The following is a 15,264-nucleotide window of genomic DNA, read 5'->3' on the forward strand; positions in this document are numbered from 1 at the left end:
AATAGTTTTAAACAAACTTAAATGTACAAATATAAACTTTTGTACGACGCGTTTGGCTCATACGAGTAAGTCTCCTCACAAATACGACATGAATAGCTTAAAATTTGTTCTCATAACAGGGTAAGAGTGCTCAAAAAAAACTACACACTCATTTATGAACAATATACTTTTTTTTTCCGACCTATGTTGATAGCCTTGAGAGTCTATTTCAGCTTCTCCTTGACGTGTAGGTGAGCTCACGGGTCTCAAACCGGAGTGTTGCTAACACTGGCCCTAGCAAGAGCAGTGCTTCGCAGAATCTACCACCGGATCGGAAACGCGATCCACTGAGAAGATCCGGCGAGAAACTCTGTGTGCTGTGTTTGTGGGTTAATTCGTAGAGCCCTTCGTCGCAAGCGACGGGTTCGACGAGGACGGTGACCGGTGCTTTTGGTACTTAAAAGCACCGTTAATAGATCGGGGGGATCCGTAATGAAGAACAATATAAGACTGATAACTGTACAGCGTATCATATGGAAACATTTAATAAGAAATCACACGTAAAATTCAAAGTACCTACGCCATTCGAAAAATCGTTAGAGTTTAATTACTATATGTAAGAAATGCGCGTACTGATTAGAATTCGGCGTGTTACGGGAAGACGCTGTGTGTCTTCGGCGCGTACTGTGTGTGTGTGTGTGTGCGAACCAGTGCACCTGGCGCTTCTACAATGTGCGCAAACAATCCTAGACAAATACAAAATTTTATTATAAATCCTCATTTGTCGTGTAGTGATTTTACAATAAATACTCAAGGTTTTTGACGTGATAACGTCTTATAAAACAATGAACATCGGCTGCACGCACGAAAAAGTGTCACGTTCCGCCTGAGCTTGAGCGTGCAAGCGAGAGGCACGATCGGCCCAAGCATTGGCTTGTGACACATTTAATTTTAGCTTTCTTCTCGCGTGACGTCAGAGCTAGCGATTCGGCCTTACAGACAACCAATTGATTTTTTTTCAGTGGCTTAACAATATTTTTCTTTTCGATCGTTCGCATTATAAACAATAACTCAACATCGATAGGCAACAGTTAAAATTGCGTTAGATAAGCAACGCGAGTTCGAATAATGAGTACAGTTCACCTTGAATCTCAAAACAATGCACATTTACGAAATCTGCCTGACAAATAAATATGTTGCTGATAAGAGCGGTGACGTGTTGCGACCATTGTGGCGGGTGCATCGGTCGGCGCCGGTACGCATGCGCGTTCCAGCCGCTCTGCCAAACAACCTGTTGCAAGTCGGCCGGCGTGCACTCATGCAACTCCTCTCCGACAAAATACTCTAACAAATTGATATAATAAAACAATTCGACGGGATAGCGTTCGGATTTGAGGAGTTCGAAATTCAAACGAAAAAAAAATAATAATCAAAAATCGGCTCAGTGTGTTCGTTTTTGAAGCGTCGGGAATACGAAATTCGAATTAAAAAAAAAATTAACATTCTCTTTTCAAACGTATATCGAACAGTTCCTTGTAAGTTATTAAGTGTCTTTGATAATCGTGAAGTGCGGTGCGTATAGGTGCTTTCATTAGAAGATAATAAGGCGTATTTTCGAATAAAATACTTTTTGTAGTTCGCTTTTTAAAAGGCTTTTTAAAATATATAATAGAGTTCACGTTTTGATTGTGTGTGTGTGTGTGTGTGTTCGAGAGAAGTTTTTTTTGCGACTCGGACCGTAAGCGAAGACGGGAAGTCGATCGTTGTACGTGAGCGAAGTTGGATCTGTCGAGCAACAAGTTCCCGCCTGATGGTTTACCCGGTAACTGTGCCACTGTCACACTAACACACTACACCACAAAAAAAAAGGATTCAATTAAAATTTTTTTTTTTGTAATTTCCATTTTCACGGTTCTATTTCTCTAAGTACGCCACAGAAGTTTAAGTTTTTAACAAATTCTTTATATAAAAATCAGTTTAATGTGCTTATTCGCTGATCCAGCGGTGGGTGTTCGAGTCGTCTTAGATAAGGTAATGGGAGATTTCTTTTGTTTTAAGACAAACGCCATCTTAGGTCGATGACAAAAAACTGTCATGGCGGCCAGACTTTGTTCTAGTTTTCGTAATTCGAATAAAATTTTATGAAAAAAAATCTAAATTCTTTTTTAGTAAAGTTACATGAATAGGACAAAGCGAAACGATTGTGTGCAACGAGATATCGATTCAAGGAGATAGATAAGTTGTATTTAGAATTTTCAAAGGTATAAAAATGTATTCTAATATTTAATGACAAATTCGTGCGTGTAGGATTATTCCTAAAAGCCACTAAATAGCTATTATACTTAAAAACTTTTTTGAACGGCTTATTTTTTGCCAAAAATCTAATTTATGTAGAAAAGCCGCCCATTCGGGCACGAACCTGTCACCCGCAGTTATAGCCCACGTATTTCGGCCACTCACCCGTGAGATGTCAGTAACACTGTCGGGCGTCTACGCAAAAATATGACATTTAGGATCAACGTCCATCAAGACATTTTATACTAAGTCCGTTTGTTAATTTTGTCACTTATCTCTAAAAGTCTAAAAATTATCGATTTTGAAACTGAGCATTTGCAGTTTTTAAATTTAAAATCGCATTACTAACGAAGACAAAAAATAATCTATTACTAGTCTCCGAAGTGATTAGAATTCAAATAAAGAATGAAGCGTTCCAAATTCAAATTGTCATTTTGTATTTTACTAGAGGTCCCGCAGTAGTCGAAATTCGACTATAATTAATTGGAATTGTAAGTTTGTACACTATTATGATTGTATTTTATACTTCTATAATCACAAATTTCGCCAAGACTACACTATAAAAAATATTAACAAAGACAAACAATATTTAATCTATTCTCAATTTGACAACAGACATCATGAGCAAAAGTTTGACAATAAATAGTATGCATGCGTGTGTGCGTCAAATACATGGTATGTAGTGTGTGTAATGTTTTTTTTACTGATTTAATGTATATTTTATGCATTATTTAAAAAAAATATTAGCATTGTGCACTTCTTCTCTATATTCTCTATAAGTGTGGAAAATTTCATACTCCTCCGTTCGCGGAATTTTCGTAAAAAGGGATACAAAGTTTTTGCTTCACGTAATAATATATAGATTACGTAGGTACATACCTACTTATTTATAATATAGGTCACATAAAAAAAAAACAAATTCAAATATTCGAATGTGACAATTGATAAGCCGTAGCATTGTTGTAGCACGCTTCGTAGCACTTTCTGCATTTGCTACGAATAGCCCATACACGGAAGTTGCTACGACAATTTCTTAATGTTTGTTTCCCAAAATTCGTAGGAGCAACGCTGTGACGTCACATAAGAAGTTTTCGATTATTTTGAAAATAGTATTTGTTCTAATGGTTTTATGAACTCTCTCTCTCTCTCTCTCTCTCTTCCCAGCTATTTATCCCACACGGTGGTGGGGTCAGCTTTTCTTACTTTACTCCTCTACTTCGCTCTGTCTTCAACATCCTTGTCAGCAACATTGCATTCCCTTTTATCCTTCAGTACTATATCCTTAGACCTTGTCTTGGGTCTACCTCTCTCCGAGCACTACATCCTTCCACCATGTCTTGAGTTTACCTCTAGGACTCCGAACTGCTTATGAACTGTTTTGCAGAAATTATCACGTGAACCACGACTCCCACCTTGAGGCATGAGGTCAGTGTCTCACTAGTGTAACCAGCGTGTCACGCTTAAAACCGGAATCCATGATTGCTTTGCGGCTGAATTAGTGAGATAGCTGTACCCACCCGTGCGGGCTTACAACATGCTCAACAAACTCAGTTCATGCGAGGTGCCGTTTTAGGTAGTGACGTGTTGTGGTCACGAATGTTCATGAATAACGTGACCATACGTCCCGCTTTGGGCGGGATTGTCCCGCTGTCCCCAACGCGAACAAAAATGTCCCGCTTTCATTTATCTGTTGTGGATGTGCTTATTAGAAACTTCCCGAATACTCACTTATCGCAAATCCTTATTGTATTACAAAATACATACTAAAGTAACTCTAATTTTGCTGTAGAAAAGTAGTTTTTTGTTGAGAAATCTATATATATGTATATAAAAATGAATTGCTGTTCGTTAGTCTCGCTAAAACTCGAGAACAGCTGGACCGATTTGGCTAATCTTGGTCTTGAATTATTTGCGGAAGTCCAGAGAAGGTTTTAAAGGTAGATAAATATGAAAATGCTCGGAATTAAATAAAAATAACGATTTTGTTTTTCCTTTGATGAGTCCCCCGTCGGACGGATTCCTTTTGTTTGTTTTAAGTTTATTTTAATCAAAAGCTTAGGTCTTTTATCGATTAAGGCACTACGAAGTCTGCCGGGTCAGCTAGTTATTTATAAATATTATTTTAAGGGCAAGTTGGTGTAAGAATTAAGATGTCAGTGAGGGTAAGAGACCATAATAAATTATTTCAAGTAATTTTTTTAAACCATATTTTGTATTTTGCACTTAAATATACAAAATAACGTAGGCGCACGCTTTGACACGAAAAAAAAAGGTCACTTTACTCATGAATCATATTTTATGATCCTGTATGGGATTGCTTAGCTGGGTGGACGAGCTCACAGCCCACCTGGTATTAAGTGGTTACCAGAGCCCATAGACATCTACAACGTAAATGCCACCACCGACCTTGAGATATGAGTTCTAAGGTCGCATAGTTACAACAGCCACTCCGCCCTTCAAACCGAAACGCATTGCTGCTTCACAGCAGAAATAGGCAGGGTAGTGGTGCCTACCTGTGCGGACTCACAAGAGGTCCTACCACCAGTAAAGATCCGGCGAGAAACTCAGTGGGTATTATTAATGTAAGAAATCTTGTATATGTATGTAACAGTACCTATCGCATCGAAAACATTTTAAAATATAATGCCTAAGTACTGATTTCAGGACTTAATTAGACCCCACACGGCTAGATACCGCTATACTGCTCATGTCGCAAAGCAATAGTGTGACGAGATAATATTTAATATCGGAGTCATTGCCATACGCTTTAAAACATTTAAGAGTACCACTTAACGTCATATGGGACGTGAGCACGTCAATACCACGCCAATAACAAAATAATTTAAGAGATCACTTCAGATATTCATTGGAAAATAGATTCTGTTTCTTCATCATTCTCCTGTCTTTCTCCCAGTCACCTGGGGTCGGCATAACATGTTTTCTCCTTCCATACTCCTCTATCACATACCATATCTTCGCTCACTCCCCTCTTACACATATCGTGTTTCACGTAATCCATCCATTTCTTCTTAGGTCTACCCCTTCCGTGGAAAATATATTGCGTTTATAACACACAAAAAAAAGATTGGATTGATTTCTTTTAAGTTTGAACATATAGACCACTCGAAACCTCTGATTAATAGTTAAATAAAATGATGATTAAACTTGAAATAATACTTGATAATAACGTATATATTTACATTAACACAGAATTGTTTGCAGTCACGCGTGACTTACGTGTCGCGTTACATCAATGCGACAATATGTGATAAAGTTATTTTAATCATAGATCGATTACAGTTCTGTTCTAAAACGCAAAGGAGTTCGCGTGAGGACGGAAGATGCGCTTAATTAGCTAGGAACGCAACTAACAGTTCTCTGTCTGCCTTGGTGGTGGGCAAGTGTGATGATATCGATTTTGTCACATAGTCACATAAATAGAGTGTTCATTGCACAAAAGCAATGTGTTCGTGCCATGTGCAATATTCATCCTCTGACTTCTTGTAAACCATTCTTCCAAAAACATAATATTTTAACTGTACCATCCATATATATACAAGAATGTTGTTTGTTTGTTAAAAAGCACCCACAATTATATAAATCGTGTGGCGAGTACTGTCAATTTAATACAAGATACCCTACTAAACTAATGTTACCAAGTATAAATACTCGTTACTACCATACAAACTGTTATCCTATGACTATCAGAATATTTAATAAGATACCAAACAGCATAAGAGATCTTCCACTAACTCAATTTAAAAGAAAATTATATTTATGGCTGATAGATAAGGCTTATTATAGTGTGCAAGAATTTTTAAATGATAAGTGTTGTACATAATAAAATATTAGAATAAGAAGTGATAGAATGTAAAAATAGATAGATTTAGTAAATTTTGTGTTATAATTAATATAAAAATAAATTAAATTTTCGCATGCCTAAACAGGCGAAATATATGAAGCTATGTCCTATATCTTGTAAACTATATTTCTGGCGAATAAAGATTTTCTTTCTTTCTTCTTCTTTCTTGAATCGGTGGAGATAGGTCACAATTTGCGGTTGACGGGGCCCGTTGTGACCACAGCCTTATATAGTTTTGCGGTATTAGGACATCGGCAGGAGAAACTATAAAATTGTAACGACCAAAATTAACAAAAAATTGATATGAAAAATAAGATGTATTTATTCATTATTATTTTGAAAACCGTACTAGTTTAAACAATAAGCAACATGAATGCTTTCCGTCAGCTTTGAGCATCGTGAACTCACCTACTCGCCCGGTTACGCTGACATAGCCTCTCAAGGCTATCAGCATAGGTAGATAAAAAAAAAACAAAAAAAAGGAATGCTATTTTTGAAAAATGACGTCAGTGTAGTAAGTAGTAGTAAAACAGTTAACTTTACGTCATCACCTAATTAGAATAGACAATTCTAGGTCACTCGATAAATAAAAAGGTTTATTAATTATTTTGACGCTTTCTACTAGCCGCTTTTTTTATTGGGATATTATGTATTAAATGACCATGAAGCTGACGATAAGATTTCTTACGTCAAACTAAAATTAACATACTTGTGAAACTAATGTTCCAATTTTGACAGCTTTCAAATTTGACACATCGGATTAATTTGTCAACGGAATCTATTAAAAAATCCCTCCCTTTAAATTCGCAATAAGTCATACGAACATCATACTTAAGTGTTATCTTATCAAAAACGTTTGCCTTATCAAACTTATGCTAGAGTCAGACTTGAATAGAAAACTCGCGTCTAAACCACACGAAAATAGCCCTTAACGCTTATCGGTAAGTGCTAGAGACGCTTGAAGGTAACTAGATAGTAATTTTCGAGGTTATTTCCTAAGTTCCCTACGTCACGAGCGTTTGTAACGCCATCTCTACGGATTCCGGGAGAATTTTTCGCCGAACCATTTTCTTAGAAGAACTAACGCACACAACGGTACACCCGATTCGAATTTAACGCACACAAACGCAATACAGACGAACACAATCGAACGAACCCACACGCCGAAGAAAAAAACGATAAAAAAACCGCACACAAAGATACGAATGCATGTACGCTAGAGAAGGACGGACTATGGAGTTCTAATTTTAAAAATATATTATTTTCGTCTTTTTCAAGAAAAACATAGTTGTTATTGTGATTCGTTAATTTTTTTTAAAGTTGTTCCTGTTTCAAGACGTGTGTCAGATGTTGTTTTGTTTGCGAGATAAGCGAGTATAAGTGAATTGTTCGAGGTTCGTGCGAGCGCGGGGCTGCACACCGGTGCAGTTGTGTCGAGTCGACTGCACTCCGTCGGTGTGTGCGTGCGTAGCGCGCCTGCGTGCTCTTGATACTTGAAGGGTTTTATGATTGCATACGATTGTTATTCGAAACAGCTGAACTGTTTTGTTAAATAGATTCTAGTTTTTTACGTAACATCAAAAGTTAGTCGATATGATTTTTCGGTTTCATTCAAAAACCTTTTGTGCGTTTCAAAGGATTGCTAAATTTTACAAGTGCTAGAAAGCTTAATAAATTCGTGAGTGCTACTGAGTTTTTTTGTGTGATTTGTCAGTGTGCCGAAACGGTCTGATAGAGCATTTTTTTTTGTCTTGCCTATGCAGCGCACAAAGTATCACGACATTTCGTTCCGTCGTTCGGTCGCAGTAAATACAAGGTAATGGCTAAGTACGCACGCGGTCTAGTACGGTGTGCGCCGCCCGTGCAGTCCCGCCTATGCACAATCGGCAGAGAGTCGCATTTCCGCTCCCAGGACATAACCGGGCCACAACACGCGACAAACCGCTACAAACATCTCTTTTGCATTTAAAAAACAGGAAAGTAAAATTACGATTTAAAAAAAGAAAACATATTTTGGTCACAGACTATACTATTTTTTAAAAGGCGAAACAAAAAAAAAATAGTTATTATATTTCATATCAATCGCGTAGTGGTTTCGTATTAGAGAAAATATTTTTTGGGAATTCGTGAGTTTTTTTGATCCACGTACTTTTAATGTGCGGCCGCTACGAGCGATGCGAGACATATCACACGGAAAACGAGGGCCCCAAATAAAGTTTTTTATTTACTAAACAACAAACAAAAACAAAAAAAAACTACAAAAACAACAAAAAAAAAACAAATATTTACAAATCGTGTATAGTGACTATATTTACAGTGATGTGTTACGTTTTTATTGTCTTGGTGACAGTGTTGATGTTGTGAAACAAGCTTAAATGGATTCGCCATTGACCCGTGACGTTTCGGAGCTAACTTTATTTTGAGTTTGTCAGTTGATTGTTTAATCAAAATTACGACCGAATTGTCGAACTGGACGGAGGGAGATCCGCCCGCCTCTGACGCATGTGAGTAACCAGTATTTGAAACAAAAGAAATACGACTTTGAAAAATATAGTTTAGAAAAAAAAAAAACTTCAAACAAAAAATACGTAATTACAAAAATCTCAAGACAAAGAATTAAACAAACAAAAAAATTGTAATTTCGTTTAGGTCGATAGTTCAATGTGTGTTCGTGTGCGTCGCATAAATATAAAATGCGTTTCGTGCGTGTGTGCGTGCGGCTTCACGCACATTTTTTGCGTGTTTTCTTACGGGAGCGCCCCTCCCTTTCCCCCACCATCGCATTATCGTTTGTCTCGCTCTTTTTTCTATGACGCGCCAAACACCCGGAGTGTGTGCGTGACCCGAACATGTGTGTGCGTTAATAAATTGCAACCTATATTTCGATTGAAGGCTAATGACGACAGAAAACTGTTCGCCTCTTTCGTATTAGAATCTAAGACGACACTACACATACGAACCACTCTTAATACTAAATATCTCTATACATTACAAAACTTATAAATGTAATTAATAATGGCGCGACATCCTCCTGCGAATTCACGTTAAAAATTGTTTTGTTTGAAATATCACATTAATAGTTAATTTATAGGTTATTTATCGGGTATTCGCTCGACTATAATGGGTTCTTGATTGCTGTAGTTAAAGTTCAGAGCGTATGCTCGCGGAGTGCTAGGCTAAAATAATGCCGACGGAGGTCAGACTGCGACTCTGTTGTTTCCTTCATCGAATCTCCAATAAAAAACACACACATTTATCCGCGTTTATTTTAAATTAAACACGACAATGAAAACTTTAGTAATTTATTCTTAGTAATTCAAAAGGTTTCGTGAGATTTTAGTTTTTTTTTTTAAAGCGAAAAAGATCGAGGAAGTTGAAACTGGAATCGTGTGCCAGTCAGTGTGACTATTAAAAAAAATATATTAATTGTAGTTGGCCTCTAGAAATATAACTTGGTTTTTTTTAAAATTACCTACATATTTTACAAATCGAAATCGTAAAAATAAATATTATCAATGTCAACACTTAAATACTCAAAATGGGCTTTAAACGTTTTACATTAAAATCCATATTTTGTTGGGTCACAATCATGAATCACTCGGTCCGGAAAGAACACTAAAAATACAAAATAACTCATGTTCTGTTTGACGATTATAAAAAATAAAAAAAAGAACAAAATTCAAAAATCGAACGTTATTTTTCGCGCCCTTGAACTCGTTTCTGCGACAGTAATGGCGGCTGCGCCCCTGAATGTGATCTCTGCGTAGGCGCTCGGGCCAAGGCTTACATAACTCCAACGCTTATAACATTTAACAAAAACGAATACTATATTATAACAAAAATATTGATAATAAAGCAATCACACATATTTTGACTGCGTATTAAAACCTACTTTTATATAATTTTAAGTAGTTCGAAAATTTTAAATGGCGTACATTAAACTGTGTATCTATATATTAATACGTGAAGCAAAAACTTTGTACCCCTTTTTACGAAAATTGCGCGGACGGAGGAGTATAAAATTTCCCACACTTCTAGAGAATATAGAGAAGGAGTGCACAATGCTATTTTTTTTTTTAAATTATGCATAAAAAAACATTACACACACTACCATGTATTTGACATACACACGCATGCATACTATTTGTTTATTGTCAAACTTTTCTTGTTGTATAAAGTCTATGGTCAAATTGAGAATAGATAAAATATTGTTTGTCTTTGGTAATATTTGTATAAAGTGTAGTCTTGGCGAAATTTGTGATTATAGAAGTATAATAAATAGTCTTTGATAATAGAACCATAATAACGTTCAAACTTATAATTTCAATTAATTATAGTCGAATTTCGACTACTGCGGGACCACTAGTATGTATAGAATAGTGTTATTTCTGTGCGACTCCGATACAAGTCCCTGCGCAGGCGCTCGGCCAAGGCGACCGCTTACACAACTCAAGCACCGACTGTCAATGTTACTACATAACCTACAACGGCTACAACCGAGCCGGTAACTGGGCTGATCGACCGCCATCTTGAATTAGAACTGGCCGTTTGAAGGCTGAACGCGTGTCTCCGTCGGTGCATTCACGATAATTTGTGATTCTATCATTCGAATTTGCAGTTCGATATTCGAATCTTTGAATTTGAATTATAGATTAATATTGTTTGGTTATTGAATTGTTTTTAGGATTTTATTTAAATTTTTTTGTTTTTGTTTTTTATTTTTAAAACCAACTCAGTAATTGAATATTTTATTATTATAATTAAATCTCTACTTCGTGCGTATTTGTTACGTAAACACATAATTAATAATTATGTTAAGATTTACGGCTTGTAGTATTTTATTTTATAGTAATGTTCACAATTTAAATAAAAGTTCCATATTCAAAAACAAATTTATTTTGGAACACTCATAAAGCGCGATTAATTTTCTTGAAAGCCTTTAGTTTTTACAGGCACAAGATGATTTTACATAGAGCCTAAAAACAATGTACCAACATAATACATACATAATACATTTGTTTTTAGGTTCAATATGTACAAAGGATGTTTTAAATTGAATCTAATTTGAGTTTTGTGGTTGTTGGATGATCATTTAACATTAGATGCGCTGATGCTCATCTGCTTGATGTACGCTAATGAAAAACAATGTATTGAATTATAATTAAACAGTGATTACAATCCTGTTCCCGCGCAAATAATCGTTACGGTCAATGTCACGAGCAGACGCCATGTTGAATTTGTTCTTCACTCTTGTACACGTCATTGCAAATTAACCAAGCTAATAAGTTAACATTTATTTTTTTAGTTTTTGTGTATTTATCGTGTATATATTTGTTAAATGTATTGAGACAATTATCATTATTTTCATTACAGTTTATCTTTATAATATTAAAGACAATGTCTAACAGATGTTCAAAGCAAAAACTTAACTTTTGGTTAGTAGGCAATAAATTAATGTATAAAAAAACATAATAAATAAATTCCATTAATTATCAGTTACTATACTAGTTTAACGAGTCAGATATATTTGTCTATGGCCAAAAGTATAATTTCAATAACAACAAAAACATATTTAACATTAAAAAAAAAAAAAAACAACGAAAGTCGTTTCATTCCTCCTGCGTGCCCAAGCGTTAACATCGACAAATAATTTTAAAACAACAAAAAAAAACTTTAAAATACGACGTTCAAGCTTCAGACATAATAAAAGCATGGCAACACAGCTTCCCGCCCAAAATGAGGTCAAGCAAATTCGGCTCTCACTGACGTCTGCGCGCGTTTTTTTTTTTTCTTTTTTTTTTTCTTCGTTCATTACTTACGTTTTGAGGCCGGGGGTCTTATTGTTTCAATAATGTATAGTTTTAAAAACTTACAGTTAAACAATAACTATATATAACTATCGTACATATCAAGGCTATTTGGCTTAAGTGACATTTTTGCAACTCTACAGGAGAGAGACATTTAAAGTTTTAAATTTGGGTAAAAAATATCACAGCACAAAAAAAGGGTATTCAACTATTTGAATGGGGTAAGCTTATTTGAAGTTCAATTAAAAACATCGATTTTTTTATGCTAATCTATATCTATCTCTATAAAAATGAATTGCTGTTCGTTAGTCTCGCTAAAACTCGAGAACGGCTGAACCGATTTGGCTATAATTTTGGTCTTGAATTATTCGTGGAAGTCCAGAGAAGGTTTAAAAGGTAGATAAATATGAAATTGTTCGGAATTAAATAAAAATAACAATTTTGTTTTTCCTTTGATGTTTCCCCCGTCGGTCTTTTATTTATCGATTGAGGCACCACGAAGTCTGCCGGGTTAGCTAGTACCAAATAAAAAGGACCTTTAATTAGAAAGATAAATGTCGCGTCTTAAGGGAAATGTCGCTTATTACAAATAACCTTTCACCCCTCTATACAATAAATAATAATGGATAAGATATTTTCTTGAGAGCAAGACTGAAAAAAGTGATAAAATCATTGCACTTAGAAAGTCGTACTAACATACATCAGATGGCTAAAAATAAGAAGCTCCAATTATACAACGACAAAGTTCCAAATTAAGCTTGCACTGACCGCAAGTTATTTGCACTGTGTACAGTACGGCAGATGTTCTGAGTGTTATTTCTGAATGCGTTATATGGATCAGGGTTGGTGCAGAAACGGTCAATGGCTTAAGAAGGATGTGATTTCGAAACATATTTTATTAGCCGTTCAATAATCTATCTTCTATCTCTATATATAAAAATGAATTGATGTTCGTTAGTCTCGCTAAAACTCGAGAACGGCTGGATCGATTTGGCTAATTGTGGTCTTGAATTATTTGTGGAAGTCCAGAGAAGGTTTAAAAGGTAGTAAAATATGAAAATGCTCGGAATTAAATAAAAATAACAATTTTGTTTTCCCTTTGATGTGTCGGATGGGTTCCTTTTGTTTGTTTTAAGTTTATTTTATACAAAAGTTTAGTTTTTTTTATTTATCGATTGAGGCACTACGAAGTCTACCGGGTCAGTTAGTCTTAATATATAAATCTACAGTGGTTTTTACGGATGTTCCGTTATAACTACTGAACCGTGCATCCGATTGACTTGAAACTTGGTATCCATGTAGGAAATACATCTCATTAGGTACAGCTATATAGGCTAATGTTTATATGAGTGTTGGACTCCCTAATAATAATGACAATAAATAATAATGTTAATTTTAAATGCCCAGCTAAGCGGACGAGTACGGTTAGTAACTTGCTAAAACAAATCGAGTCATTTCATTGTTTAAAACTGTTAAGGACGTATACACTATGAAGCCAGGAACAAAGAAATTTACTGGTGGTATGACGTCTTGCGAGTCCGCACGGGTGGGTGCCATCGCCCTGCCTATTTCTGCCGCGAAGCAGTAATGCGTTTCGGTTTGAAGGGTGGGGCGGTCGTTGTAACTATAGTGAGACCTTAGTACTTGTATCTCAAGGTGGGTGGCGCATTGGGCTCCGGTAACCACTTAACACCAGGTGGACTGTGAGAAAAATTAGGCGTTATAGTTTCAATCTTAACATAGTTAAGCAAGCAAGCAGGATCTGTCCTGAACGCATCTGTCAAGGTTAGCGATGGTATTTTAAGTGAGTTGTTTGTAAACTCAACAAACAAATGTTTCATCTTTATATTATAGGAAGAAGAAAATAAAACTTTTTATACCATACGATTAAAATATACTGACAGTCCTATTTCTTGTTCTTTTTATTAACAATTTAATACAATTATTAGAAACCCTCTAAAATTTCGTTTGATGCGATTTTTTTCTTGCCGTTTTCAAAGAATATTGTTAAAGCAAAACGTTATGACCAAAAAGTATAATGAGTCTATTTTTACCAAAAATAAAACAGTTATGGCGTAGGGTGCATGTATATCCTATATCCTTCCTATATCATATATCCTTGATGGTTACTGCTACTTCGTAATAATATAGATATTTCCAGTCCAAATTGAAGCTAAATCTTTTGCTATCTGTGAAGATGCATTTCAAAAAGATATCAACTTTAGAGCATTTAGGAAGCCGTTTTATATCAAGGCATCCATCAAGGCATTCATCCACGTATCCGTGGTCTGTGATTCAAAGACAATAAAAAAAAAAAGACTATAAACATTAATTACATAATTAAACTCCATTGACGCAAACCGATAAATGGAATTAGTTATTAAATATATAATTTTTATTGTTTACTACGAACGTAAGACATTCAAAATTCGCGATTCGTGTACACTAAATGCTGTATTTAGGTTGACGACTACGAATTGTCGTGACACGTAAAATAGATAATTCATAAATTTTTGCTTATTACGTCAATGGTTGAAATAAAAATAAAAATTTTTTTTTACAATAAAATAATTTTTTCTCACACTATTTTTAATTCAAATTTATTAAAATTTATTTTCTATTTTTCGCTGAATCTACAACCGGATCGGAATCGCGATCTATTGCGGACATCTGGTGAGAAATTCTGTGGACTGTGTCTATGAGACACTTGTCCTTACCTTCAATAGTATATTGCCCTTGTAGGCAGACGAGCATACGGCCCACCTGATGGTGGGTGGTAACCGTCGCCCATGGACTTCAGCAATGCCAGGAGCAGAGCCAAGCCGCTGCCTACCGTACTCTCCACAAGCCTCGTTTGAAGAAGGACATGTCATAGCGCTCGGGAAACACCGTGGAGAGGAGCTCATTCCATAGCCGGATGGTACGTGGCAAAAAAGATCACCGGAAACGCACTGTGGATGAACGCTACTCCGGTGGCGGGCGGTGCGATAGTAAAAACGAGATGGTGGAATCATCTCAAATAATTCCTCAGAGCACTCTCCATGGAAGATATGGTACAAATACAATAGTATTCACGTGTCATGCTAGAGTTATATCACCAAACCAGATTTTTATAGTGGTATTTTTATTTTATTGCTTAGATGGGTGGACGAGCTCACAGCCCACCCGGTGTTAAGTGGTTACTGGAGCCCATAGACATCTAGAACGTAAATGCGCCACCAATCATGAGATATAAGTTCTAAGGTCTCAAGTATAGTTACAACGGCTGCCCCACCCTTCAAACCGAAACGCATTACTGCTTCACGGCAGAAACAGGCAGGG

At 35.9% G+C, this 15,264-nt stretch overlaps 1 protein-coding gene across 3 annotated transcripts in view; it reads left to right on the forward strand.

Moving 5' to 3' along the window:
* The window catches only part of LOC101737038 (mushroom body large-type Kenyon cell-specific protein 1), a 204,171-nt gene that overhangs the window by 71,860 nt on the left and 117,047 nt on the right, over positions 1-15,264 (forward strand). Inside the window, exon 1 of one of the 3 annotated variants that reach the window (XM_038020568.2) lies at positions 1,511-1,801. The exons of 1 other annotated variant lie outside the window; for it this stretch is intronic. The gene's annotated coding sequence lies outside the window, so the exon portion shown is untranslated. Of the gene's footprint in view, positions 1-1,510; positions 1,802-7,820; positions 8,641-15,264 lie in introns of those variants that run through there. One more of the 3 variants, XM_012696242.4, reaches the window with a different exon arrangement.

Source organism: Bombyx mori, chromosome 26, assembly GCF_030269925.1.
Source record: "Bombyx mori chromosome 26, ASM3026992v2".
NCBI classification, from domain to species: Eukaryota; Metazoa; Arthropoda; class Insecta; order Lepidoptera; family Bombycidae; genus Bombyx; species Bombyx mori.